Raw genomic sequence first — 12,518 nt, forward strand, 5'->3', positions numbered from 1 at the left:
TAGGAAATATATGATTGAGGACAAGTTTGTTTTATATGTTAATTTTCTTTCCTGCGATTCACTGTCTTTCCGAAACAATCTATTCCGCGAGGCAGTCTTGATCCGGGGAAAAAAAAAGGGAACTGAAAAAATAGAAAAAAAAGATAGGAAAGGTCAGCATGCAACCACTTTTTTTTACAGTAAAGGAAAAAAAAATGTCCCTGTGACGAGAGAGATAACAGTTCGGCCTGTAACCAAATCACTTCACACGCACCACCTTAAAAATAACACTTAAAAAAGGTTAACAAAGAGCCCGCGAATCACTCCTCCTATAAAAGAGTTAAAAGGAGTACCCAAAAGAGAGGTCAAAGAAGAGTACCCAAAAGAGAGGTCAAAGAAGAGTACCCAAAAGAGAGGTCAAAGAGGAGTACCCAAAAGAGAGGTCAAAGAGGAGTACCCAAAAGAGAGGTCAAAGAAGAACCCAAAAGAGAGGTCAAAGAAGAGTACCCAAAAGAGAGGTCAAAGAAGACTACCCAAAAGAGAGGTCAAAGAAGACTACCCAAAAGAGAGGTCAAAGAAGACTACCCAAAAGAGAGGTCAAAGAAGACTACCCAAAAGAGAGGTCAAAGAAGACTACCCAAAAGAGAGGTCAAAGAAGAGTACCCAAAAGAGAGGTCAAAGAAGAGTACCCAAAAGAGAGGTCAAAGAAGAGTACCCAAAAGAGGTCAAAGAGGAGTACCCAAAAGAGAGGTCAAAGAAGAGTACCCAAAAGAGAGGTCAAAGAAGAGTACCCAAAAGAGAGGTCAAAGAAGAGTACCCAAAAGAGAGGTCAAAGAAGAGTACCCAAAAGAGAGGTCAAAGAAGAGTACCCAAAAGAGAGGTCAAAGAAGAGTACCCAAAAGAGAGGTCAAAGAAGAGTACCCAAAAGAGAGGTCAATTTCAGGGGGAGAGGCGTCCTAAAAAAAAGAAAAAAAAAGAAAGAAATGAAGCAATAAGAACTGAACCCTATGAGTCATCAAGCAACTAAAGACGCACGGACGAACGCACACAATGACGAAACAGGATGGACGATAACACAGACCACAACACAACCTAAAAATAACTCAAAAACGACACTAGAATAACGTAACACTCTGAACAAAAAGTCGAAGGCGTACGAGAGCAAACACGAAAAATAAAAATAACAAAAAAACTAAAAAGCCCTTAAAAAAAACTAAAAAATCAAAAATAAATAAAAGACTAGAATATCGTAACTAAACTAAACTAAAAAAAATAAAAAATAAAAAAAAGACTAGAATAACGTTACTAACTAAACTACTAACAAACCTGAACTAAAATAAAAAAAATAAACAAGACTAGATAACGTAACTAACTAAATGCTAACAAACCTGAACTAAAAAAAATAAAATAAAAATAAAAGACTAGAATAACGTAACTAACTAAACTACTAACCTGAACAAAAGAAAAGAAAAAAAAAGACTAGAATAACTAACTAAACAAAAAAAAACAGAAAAACGAAAAAAAAAAAAAAAGACAAAAGTAACGTAAGACTCAGAACAAAACCTCGAAGGGATAAGAAAACAAACACGAAAAAGAACAAAACCTCGAAGGGATAAGAAAACAAACACGAAAAAGAACAAAACCTCGAAGGGATAAGAAAACAAACACGAAAAAGAACAAAACCTCGAAGGGATAAGAAAACAAACACGAAAAAGAACAAAACCTCGAAGGGATAAGAAAACACGAAAAAGAACAAAACCTCGAAGGGATAAGAGAGCAAACACGAAAAAGAACAAAACCTCGAAGGGATAAGAGATCAAACACGAAAAATAAAGTAAATATAATAATAATAGGAAGTAATGAAAATAAATCAAAATAGATAATAAAATAAAATAAAGAGGAGGACAAAACGACGCGATACAATACTATGAACATTTGGGGTCACTCAGGATTGTCTTCTTTCGCTTCTCTTCCATCTCTTCCTTTTTTTTTTATTTTCTTTCAATCCAGACAGCTCATCGACGTCCCCCCTCATCCCACCGCCGAATTCCCGTTTTCTTCAAGTGGAGGAAGTCACGCAGCCCTCGCCTCCACCTTCTCATTCACCTGTAATTTTCCAGATCACCGACCGGGTATTGGCAGGGCGGGGTGGGGAGGGGTGGGGAGAGAAGAGAAAAGAGAGAGAGAGAGAGAGAGAAAAAGAGAAAGAGAAAAGAGAGAGAGAGAGAAAAAGAGAAAGAGAAAAGAGAGAGAGAGAAGAGAAAGAAGAGAGAGAGAGAAGAGAAAGAAGAGAGAGAGAGAAGAGAAAGAAGAGAGAGAGAGAAGAGAAAGAGAAAAGAGAGAGAGAGAGAAGAGAAAGAGAAAAGAGAGAGAGAGAGAAGAGAAAGAGAAAAGAGAGAGAGAGAGAAGAGAAAGAGAAAAGAGAGAGAGAGAGAGAAGAGAAAGAGAAAAGAGAGAGAGAGAGAAGAGAAAGAGAAAAGAGAGAGAGAGAACAAAGAGAGAGAGAGAAGAGAGCAAAAAGAGAAAGAGAAAGTAAAGAGAATAAGAGAGAAGTAATGAAATCAAAAGAGAGAGAGAGAAAAGAAAGAGAAAAAGAGAGAGAGAAAAAGAGAAAGAGAAAAAGAGAGAGAGAAAAAGAGAAAGAGAAAAAGAGAAAGAGAAAGAGAAAGAGAAAGAGAAAGAGACAGAGAGATCAGACCGAGAATTGGCAGAGAGAGAGAGGTGAGGAGGGAGAGAGAGAGAGAGAAGAAGAGAAGAAGAGAAGAAGAGAAGAGAGAAGAAGAGAAGAGAGAAGAAGAGGAGAAGAAGAGAAGAGAGAAGAAGAGGAGAAGAAGAGAAGAGAGAAGAAGAGGAGAAGAGAGAAGAAGAGAAGAAGAGAAGGAGAAGAGAGAAGGAGAAGAGAGAAGGAGAAGAGAAGGAGAGAAGGAGAGAAGGAGAAGAGAAGAGAAATACTGCTACTACTAATACTATTGCTATTACTATTACAACTATTATTACTACTACTACTACTACTGCAACTAAAAATAATGATAAAAAAAATTATAGTAAAACTACAAAAATTGCAATAACAGTAATGCTAATAACGACAATAAAAATATTAATAGTAATAATAACAATGATAATAGCAACAACAATAATGTTAATAATAATAAAAATAATAATGATAGTAAAGATAATAACAATGATAATAGCAACAATAAAAACAACCATAATAATAATAATAATAATAATAAAAATAAAATAAGACAGGCGAGGCAGATGGCGAAGCTTTACAAAAGAACGTGCAGAGTCACACGTGTTTGTGACATTCCATCACTGAAAAAGGTGTGTGTGTGTGTGTGTGTGTGTGTGTGTGTGTGTGTGTGTGTGTGTGTGTGTGTGTGTGTGTGCGCGCGCGCGCCCATCATTTCTCGTCATATATTTTAAAGACGAAAATGCAGAAAAAAAAGCATGAAAATAAAATAACACAGGAGGAATTTGTATTAGCGAGCATAAAATAAATAACGGAGGAAGGCAAGTGGAACGGGAAGAGGAGGAGGAGATGATGGCGGGGAGGGAGGGGAGAGGAGAGAGGGGTGATAAAATGAGACATCCGACGCTGCCTCACCTCCACCTCCTACCTCCTACATGGGTTAAGTTTGACAAGTGGTGGTGAGTGGGAGCTTGGTGGTGACGGTAGTGGTGGTGATGCTGGTGGTGATTCGTGGTTAAGATGGTGATTACGACCGCTATCAGTATTTATGGGATGGGTGTTTAGTGGTGTCGTAATGGGTCACTGGGAGAATGGGGTGGTGATGGTGATGGTCGTAACAATAACAATAACGGGGGTGGTGGTGGTGGTGGTGGTCGTAACAATAACACAATAACGGGGGTGGGGGTGGTGGTGGTGGTATGCCTGTTCTGCAAATAACACTAGTGGAGGAAGAGGAAGGGGCGGAGGAGGTAAGGGAAGAGAAGGGGATGTGGGTAGGAGAGGAGAGGAATGAGGGGGAAGAAGGGGGACACGGATGGTTGGGGGGAGATGGAGGGGAAGAGAGAAGGGAGGAGGAGGAGGGAGAAACAGTAAGTAGTAAGAAGGGAGGGATGACAGCAAAAGGAGGAGGAGGAGGAGGAGGAGGGAGAGGGGGAGAGGAGAGAAGTAGGGGGAAGGAGAGGAAGGAAGGAAGGGGGAAGGGAGGGAGGAAGGGTGGTCATGACAGAATCAGAAACACACACACACACACACACACACACACACACACACACACACACACACACACACACACACACACACACACACACACACACACAGACGTACACTCACACACGGACAGTATCTCCACCTTTATGTTTCGCTGTTGGCGCATTACACCTTTGTTATGAGAACGTCATTACGCTCGCTCGCGCTACCCCCTGCCCTCCCCCACCACCGCACGGCGCACACAACACACGCGAATACAGGTCAATACACAGACATACACGCACTTAAACACCTAACTGCACACCTTAATTGGATCCCACGTACACCTGTAATCACCTCACCTGTTCCTAATCACCAAATAACCCCTGGAAATAGAGGAATACGGGGGAATAACACAATGAAGGAGAGAGCGGGAGGCAGATCAGACGGGAGGAGGAGAGGAGAGGAGAGCGTCAGGTGTACCAGGTGGGAGGGGGGGGGGAGGTGAGGGGCGGGGCAGGTAGCTAAGCAGGACGGTAACGATGGCTTGATCAATACAACATGTACTGTGACGTCACGCACCTGCTGATGAGACGCCCGTAGTACAGGTAGTGGGGGGGGGGAGGGAGGTCGGGAGGTAAGGTAAGGTAGGTGGGCAAGGTGGCATGAGGTAAATATACACGCAGGTGGACGGCCATTAAGGTAAGGGGAGGGAAGGAGACAGCATAATGGGCAGGGGATAGGTAAGGATGGGGAGGGGTAGGGAGGGTGACATTAAGGGGAGGGGTGCCTGGGGTGAAGGAAGGGGAAGCAGGGCCACTTTTGACCACTAACACCCTGGCACTGTGCCCGAGGAGGAGAGGAACAGGGAGGGGAGGGAAGGGAGGGAGGGGACTGAAAAGGGGGTAGGGAGGGGAGGAGGGGAGAAAGGAAGGTGGGGGTAGGGGGAGGGGTGTGATGGGTACTGGGGGGGTTTAATGGGGGCTGGGAGTGGAATGGGGGGGGGGTGAGGTAGGGAGGGAGGGGGTGAGGTAGGGGAGGGAGGGGGCTGTGATGTGATGGATACTGGGGCTGGGAGGGGGACTGGGGAGAAGGTAGGAGAGAAGGGTGAGGGGAGTAGGGGGGAGAAGGGAGGAGGGAGGTTGTAGGTGGGGAGGGGTGGTAGGAGGAGTAGGGGGGAAGGGGGGTAGGGGAGGGGAGGCAGGAGAGGGAGAAGGAGGGAGAGGGGGGTGGGAAGGGGGAGGAGGAGAAGGTAGAGGGGAGGGGGTCAAGGGGAGAGGAGGAGGAGGGGGGTAGGAGGAGGTTGAGGGGGGAGGAGGGAGGGGGGGGGAGGTGAGATGGAGGAGGGGCAAGGACTGAGGAGAGGGGAGACAGAGAAGGGTGATTCATGGGGTAGGGGGAGGGGGAGAGGGGGAGGAGGAGGAGGAGGGAACAGAGAGAGAGGAGATAAAGATAAGAGAGAAGGAGAGAGAGAGAGAGAGAGAGAGAGAGAGAGAGAGAGAGAGAGAGAGAGAGAGAGAGAGAGAGAGAGAGAGAGAGAGAGAGAGAGAGAGAGAGAGAGAGAGAGAGAGAGAGAGAGAGAGAGAGAGAGAGAGAGAGAGAAAGTGAAGAAAGGGACAAGATAAAGAGGGAGAGATAAGGAGGAGGTGAGGGAAGAATAAGTATGAGGGAGTAGGGGAAGACATATATAGGAGGAGGAGGAGGAGAGGGCAAACTCCTTTCTACTCTCCTTTTCAATATGGGGAAGGGAACAGGTCATTGCCTTATGTGTATGTGTGTGTGTGTGTGTGTGTGTGTGTGTGTGTGTAACCGAGAGGCTGTTAAATAGGAGTAGATGGGAGGGTAGGAATGTCATGGGGGGAAGGGGTGGGAGTGTAGGGGGCTGCACACACACACACACACACACACACACACACACACACACACACACACACACACACACACCCGTATACCTACATGTGTGCACCAGATCTTCGTCTCTAAAGAATGGGCTCACGTTCACATTTTTCATAGTCTCCCCTCGCTCGTTCTCTTCCCCTCCCCCCCCCCCCCCTCCCCTCCTTTCCTCCCCAGGCAGCCATTTTTCAACTTCATCTTCCCCTCTTCCTCGACCCCCCCAACCTCCTCCTCTTCCCTCTCTCAACCCCCTTCTAACAGTCCCCCTCAACCTCCTCCTCCCTTCCCCTTTCTTCCTTCTAATCATCTTCTTCTTCTTCTTCTTCTTCTTCTCCTCCTCCTCCTCCATTCTTCAGTCATGCTATTTATCTCAGTCCTTCCTTCCTTCATTCATTCCCCTCTCTCTCTTCCTCTCTCTTCCTCCTACCTCGTTCCCCTCTCTTCTTATCCTCCTCTCCCCTCTCTTCTCATCCTCCTCTCCCTTCTCTCTCCCTCTTTCCTCCCCTCCCCTCATTCCTCACACGTCCACATCGGCGCTAAGACAGTGATTAAGTCTTCAGTGACAAACGACTTTCTTTGTATTGTTTTTTTCTGCCCACAAGTCGCTCGCGTTTATGAAAGAGAACAAAAGTGAAATGATATGCGCCCCTTTGGTCTACACACACACACACACACACACACATTAAGACGCCAGCTCGTCAGGATATCACGCTAACTCCGGAAATGCCTTGCTATCCACTGTCTATCCCTAACACAAAAGCTAACCCATCAAACAGTAGTAGGAGGAGGTTGAGGGGAGGAAGAGTGAGGGAGAGGGCGTAGCGGAGAGATAATGGAGAGGTGGAGAGAAAACGAGATGGAGGTGAAAAAGATGGTGGAGGAGGTTGGATATGGTAAGTGGAAGAAGGAAGAGTGAATAAAGTTAATGAAAGACGACCATGAACTGTAGCTAAAGAGGAAGTATAGAGGAGTAGGAGGAAGAGGAGACAAGAGGAAGAGGAAGATGTAGCGGCGACGGAGGAGTAGGAGGAAGAGGAGAAAGAGGAAAAAGAGGAAGGTGTGAAGCGGCGAAGTAGTAGGAAGAAGAGGAGGAAGAGGGGCGACGGAGGAGTAGGAGGAAGAGGAGAAAGAGGAAGGTCTGAAGCGGCGAAGTAGTAGGAAGAAGAGGAGGAAGAGGAAGATGTAGCGGCGGAGAGGAGTAGGAGAAAGAGGAGAAAGATTACAAAGAGGAAGAGCACTAGTTACCTCCTTCCCTAGCAACGCAACACCTGTGCGTACCTGTCTGTCTACCTGTCACCTTTACTGTCACGGGCTTTGACCTGAGCAGCGCGCGTTGTGAAGCTACAGCGGGACAGCTTTAAGCGTGACCCTGGCGAGAGCGGGCGGGGAAGAAGGCGGGGAAGAGTGGGGAAGGTCATGGTCGCTCTCTCTCTCTCTCTCTCTCTCTCTCTCTCTCATTTGTGCTTAGTCTCATTTCTTTTCTCTCTGGTCTTCCTGTTTTTTCCTTTTCTCCTTTCTTTCGTTTTCTATCTCTCCGTCTTTGCTTAACTGCCCTTGATTTTTTTCTTTTCTAGTTTTGTTTTTTACCCTCTTTTCTCTTCTTCCCGTTTTCTGATTATTTTCATTATTCAGTCTTTGCTCTACTGTAATTTTTCCTTCTGTTTTCCTGTCTTTGTTTTTCCTTCTTTTTCTTCCTTCTACACCTTTCGTTCTTCGGTCTATTGTCTCTTCTATTTTCTTTCCTGTATTCCTATCTTTGGTTTTCCTCTCCTCTTTTTTTCAGTTTCTACATCTGTTACTCTTTCTTCAACTGTCCTTCATTCTTTTTCCTTCTTTCCTGTCTGTTTTCTCCTGTTTCTAAATCATTAGCTCTTTGCCATACTGTCCCTCCCTCATTTTCTTCCAATCCTCCTTTTTTTTTGTTTTCTTCCTCTCCCCTCCTCCCTGCTTTTGTAATCCTTTTTCTTGTTCTTCTATTGCCCCTTATTCTTCTTCCTACTGTTTTCCTGTTTTTGTTGTTTCCCCTTTTTGTTCTACTTCATTTTCTTTTTCCTGTTTTTTCCTCTCTTCCTCCTACACCTTTCGCCTTCTTCCTGTCCTCTGCTGATTATTTTCCTATTCTCTCCTCTTCCGGTTTCTCTTCCTTTTGCTCTTTATTCTACCCCGTCAATAACCCACTTCCTCCCTGTCTTCTTTCTCCTCCCATTCCTCCTCCTCCTATCCTCATCATCTTCCTCTCTCCACCTCTTCCTATCCTCCTACTTCCTTTCAGTATTCACACAAGATGATCGAACGACTATTCCGGAAAGGGTTCAGGTGTACGAGGGCGGGGATGGCGATAAATTGAGGGATATAATCATTACCAGGCAAGTAGTCCAGGATGAGATAGATAAGCTTAAGAAGAATGAGTCGCCAGGTCCTGAAGAGATATTTCCGAGAGTATTAAAGGAATGCAAGGATGTACTCAGTGACCCACTATCCGACAGCTTTAAAATGTCGGTAAATACTAGTTGTGCCCAGCCTATGGAAAGTAGCTAACGCGACGCAGGTCAGCTGCTTCATGCTATCGCCCAATTAGCTTAACATCGGTTATAGGCAAGATGCTGGAGTCCATAATAGCCAGGAACATTCGGGAGCATCTAGAGAAACATAGCTTAATTCACGACTCGCAGAATGGGATCACGAAAGGTAGGTCATGCCTCACCAATCTCTTGTCCTTCTACAATAAAGTATTTGAGGCGGTAGACAAATGAAAATTATGATGTAATCTATCTTGATTTTAGTAAAGCGTTTGACAAAGCTCCTCACCAACGACTGTTGATTACATTACAGGCTCACGGAGTAGAGGGTAAAGTTTTGAACTGGGTCAAGGCGTGGCTTAGCAATAGGAAACAAAGAGTGCAAATCAATGGTAAAAGATCTGACTGGGGCTGTGTTACGAGTGGGGTCCCACAAGGTTCGGTATTAGGTCCACTTTTGTTTATTATTTATATCAATGACTTAGATACAGGAATTAGTAGTGATGTCAGTAAGTTTGCAGATGATACCAAGATCGGTAGAGTAATTGAGTCGGATCAGGACGCTAGTATTCTCCAGGGTGAACTCAACAATGTATGACTGGGCGGATAAATTGCAGATGGAGTTCAATGTAGGGAAGTGCAGTATTCTGAGTGTAGGTAGGAACAACCCCTCACATAACTATATCTTAAACAACACTCTCATAAGCAGGTCTGGGTGCGAGAGGGATTTAGGGGTCTTAGTGAGCTCTGATCTCCGTCCAAGGGCACAATGCATTCAAGCTAGAAATCGAGCAAATAGGGTACTTGGATTTATTTCAAGGAGCGTGAGCAACAAAAGCGCCGAAGTCTTCTTCAAACTATATTTAGCATTAGTTAGACCTCATCTTGACTATGCGATTCAGTTCTGGTCACCTTACTATAGAATGGATATCAAAATGTTAGAATCGGTGCAGAGGAGGATGACTAAGATGATTCAGGGGTTAAGAAACTTGCCATACGAGGAAAGACTCAGTTAAACTCTCATTCTTTAGAAAGGCGAAGGGTGCGTGGAGACATGATCGAGGTTTATAAATGGATGAAGGGCTTTAATATTCATAAGGTTTTGTTGGTAAGAGAACCGGGTAGGACACGTAGTAATGGGTTTAAACCGGATAAATTCAGATTCAACAGGGACATAGCCAAAAATTGGTTTACTAATAGTGGTAGATGAGTGGAACAGGCCGAGCAGTCATGTAGTTGGTGCCAATACAATTGTCACATTAAAAAATAGATTAGATAAATTCATGGACAGCGATATTAGGTGAGGTCAGATTCACGGGAGCTTAGGTTCAAAGGAGCTGCCTTGTACAGACTTCTTGTGTTCTTGTGTTCCCTCACTGTGAATGTTCTTATGTTCTTATGTTCCCTCTCTCACTGTCTCACTCATCCTCTCCCTCTCTCACTGTCTCTCACTCATCCTCTACTCCTCTCAGACCTTGACTACCATCCTCACTCCAGACAGACAACACAGACAGACAGACAGACAGACAGGGAAGCAAGGGAGAGAACTGTTAAGTGAATTCGCCGCCACTTAGTTCACTTCGTCTGCAGCCAAGTGAGGCGTGAAGGGGTGTGCGGGGGAGAGGGGGAAGGGGGATGATGGGGAGGAGGGAGTGGGGTGAGAGAGGATTGGGGTGGACTAGAGGGAGTGTGTGTGGTGGGGGATGGGATGGGGGTTATTGAGGTGGAAGGGATGGGGTGTAGAAGTAGGAAGGGGGCAGTGGAGAGGTGGAGGGAATGAGAAGAGGGTAAATGCGTAGTGTGGAGTGAGGGGATGGAGTGTGAAGTGAGAAGTGGAGAGTAGTTAGAGGAGAGGTGGATGGGAGGAAAGGTGGACGAGTGGAGAGAAAATGCGATGGGAGGATGTGGTATGTGGAAGAAAGAGGGAAGGACATAGAAAAAGGCATTAGGTGTAGATAGAGAAGAGGAAGAAGAGGAGCAGGTATACAAAAGTGGATAAAGATTTAAAAAAAAAAAATGGAAGTGGAGTTAAGGGGAACGAAAATAAGGGAAAACGAAAAAAAAAAAAAAATCAAGAAAGAAAACCAATGAAAGGAAACATGTAAGCAAGGAACAGGTGAAGAAAAGTATACGAAGAGAGATATTAAGATAAACAGAAACATACTGATAGAGGAAAAAAGTGAGGGAGAAGGGGTGAGGAAAGGAGGGGAGAGTGAAGGGGTGCGGAGGAGCTGGTGTTATGGGGGTGTCAACAGGGGTGCTGGCAGGGGTTCATGGTCACCTTACCCCCCCTCCCCCTCCCAGGATGCCCAAGCCCTGCCCGACAGCTGTTCCTCCTCCTCGGGGCAGGACAATAATAAGCAAGATCATGGGGAAGGGTGGGGAGGAAGGGTGAGGGAGGGGGTTTGGAGGAAGGGGAGGGGTAGGGAAGGGTTGGGGAGGAAGGGGAGGGATAGAGAGGGGTTGGGGGTGGGGATGAAAGGGTTGGGGGATTGTGAGGAAGGAGACGGGAAGGGGAGGGATTGGGAGGGGTTGGGGAAGAAAAGGTTGGGGGATGGTAAGGAATGGGAGGGGTAGGGAAGGGTTATAGGAAAGGGGAAGGGTAAGGAAGGGTTATGGGAATGGAGAGGAAGGGGGAATGGGGAGGAAAGGATATGTCGGGAAGGGGAGGAGTAGGGAAGGGTTATGGGAATGGAGAGGAAAGGGGAATGGGGAGGAAAGGGGAGGAAGAGGTGTGTCAGGAAGGGGAGGAAGGGAGGGTTGGGAAATGGGGAGGAGAGGGGGAGGGCGGAGGAACGGGGGAGAGGTAGGGAGGGGCGGGGATTACAACTTCAAGTCAGGTGGGGGGCGCGTGGTCACCTGGTGCATGGAGGGGGGAGGGGAGTAAGGGGTAGAAGGGGGAAGGGGAGAGTAAAGGGGAGGGGGTAAATGGGGTAGGGGGTTCATTATAGCCAACCTGTAACCCGTGACTCGTTAGTGAAAGGTAAAGGAGGTCACGGCGCCCCCAAGGTGTGTGTGTGTGTGTGTGTGTGTGTGTGTGTGTGTGTGTGTGTGTGTGTGTGTGTGTGTGTTATGGTGGGCTGGGCTACGTACACACACACACGTCTACACACACAAACACACTTGTTTATTATCTACCTATCTTTTTTCCTTCCTTCATATTCTTTCTTCTCAGTTCACTTTTTTTAGATATAATTATGCAACTTACAGTGAACACACTCTCTCTCTCTCTCTCTCTCTCTCTCTCTCTCTCTCTCTCTCTCTCTCTCTCTCTCTCTCTCTCTCTCTCTCACGACGCATTAATGGCCACGCGTACGCGACATGTACAGGTAAAAGAAAAAAATAATTAAATCAGGATCGGTTACTACAGAGATCGAGGTGATCGGTTACTACAGAGATCGAGGGAGGGGGGGGAGGGGGAGCCTACCGGTGCAACAGGCAGTGTAAACAACAAGAACAACACTTGGGTAGAATGAAACAAACACACAAACAAATACACTAGAATGCCAGATAGCAGAAGGGGAACAGGGAAGCAGGAGGGAAGGAGGGTAATTAAAGAAGGAGGTGGAAGGGATGGTAGAGTGGAGAAGTGGAAGGTAGGAGAGGCGTGGAGGGAGTGTGTGTGGGGAAGGGGTGCGAGATGGGTGGAAGGGATGGGAATTTGGGGTGGAATGGGGTATGGGTGTGGACATATGGGAGACTCGTAAAAGGGAAATGGGGAGCGGAAGGGAGGATGAAAGGGGTGGTAGGGAGGAAGGGGAAGGCAGGGGAAGGGACGGCAGGGTGATAGAGGGGAAAGGGAGGGGGGAGTATAGGGTGTTAGGGTGATGGGGTAGAGGTCTTAAGGGTGAAGGGTGAAAGAGGAATCCAAACACCCATTCACCTCTTGACACACATACACACACACACACCTAATCAAACACATTATGAAAGTCAAACACTACCCTTGTCCAACCAGCAAAGCA

General features: G+C 46.2%; 1 protein-coding gene and 1 long non-coding RNA gene across 2 annotated transcripts in view; one reads left to right on the plus strand and one right to left on the minus strand.

The window, feature by feature from the left end:
• Positions 1 to 12,518, minus strand: part of LOC126983273 (uncharacterized) — a 55,779-nt gene that overhangs the window by 38,536 nt on the left and 4,725 nt on the right. The window lies entirely within an intron of this gene.
• On the plus strand, positions 222 to 916 carry LOC126983274 (uncharacterized). Its single transcript, XR_007735751.1, has 3 exons — positions 222 to 395; positions 628 to 679; positions 730 to 916. It is a non-coding gene; the product is annotated as an uncharacterized LOC126983274 (long non-coding RNA).

The sequence above is a fragment of the Eriocheir sinensis genome, chromosome 53 (genome assembly GCF_024679095.1).
Source record: "Eriocheir sinensis breed Jianghai 21 chromosome 53, ASM2467909v1, whole genome shotgun sequence".
In the NCBI taxonomy this organism is placed as follows: domain Eukaryota; kingdom Metazoa; phylum Arthropoda; class Malacostraca; order Decapoda; family Varunidae; genus Eriocheir; species Eriocheir sinensis.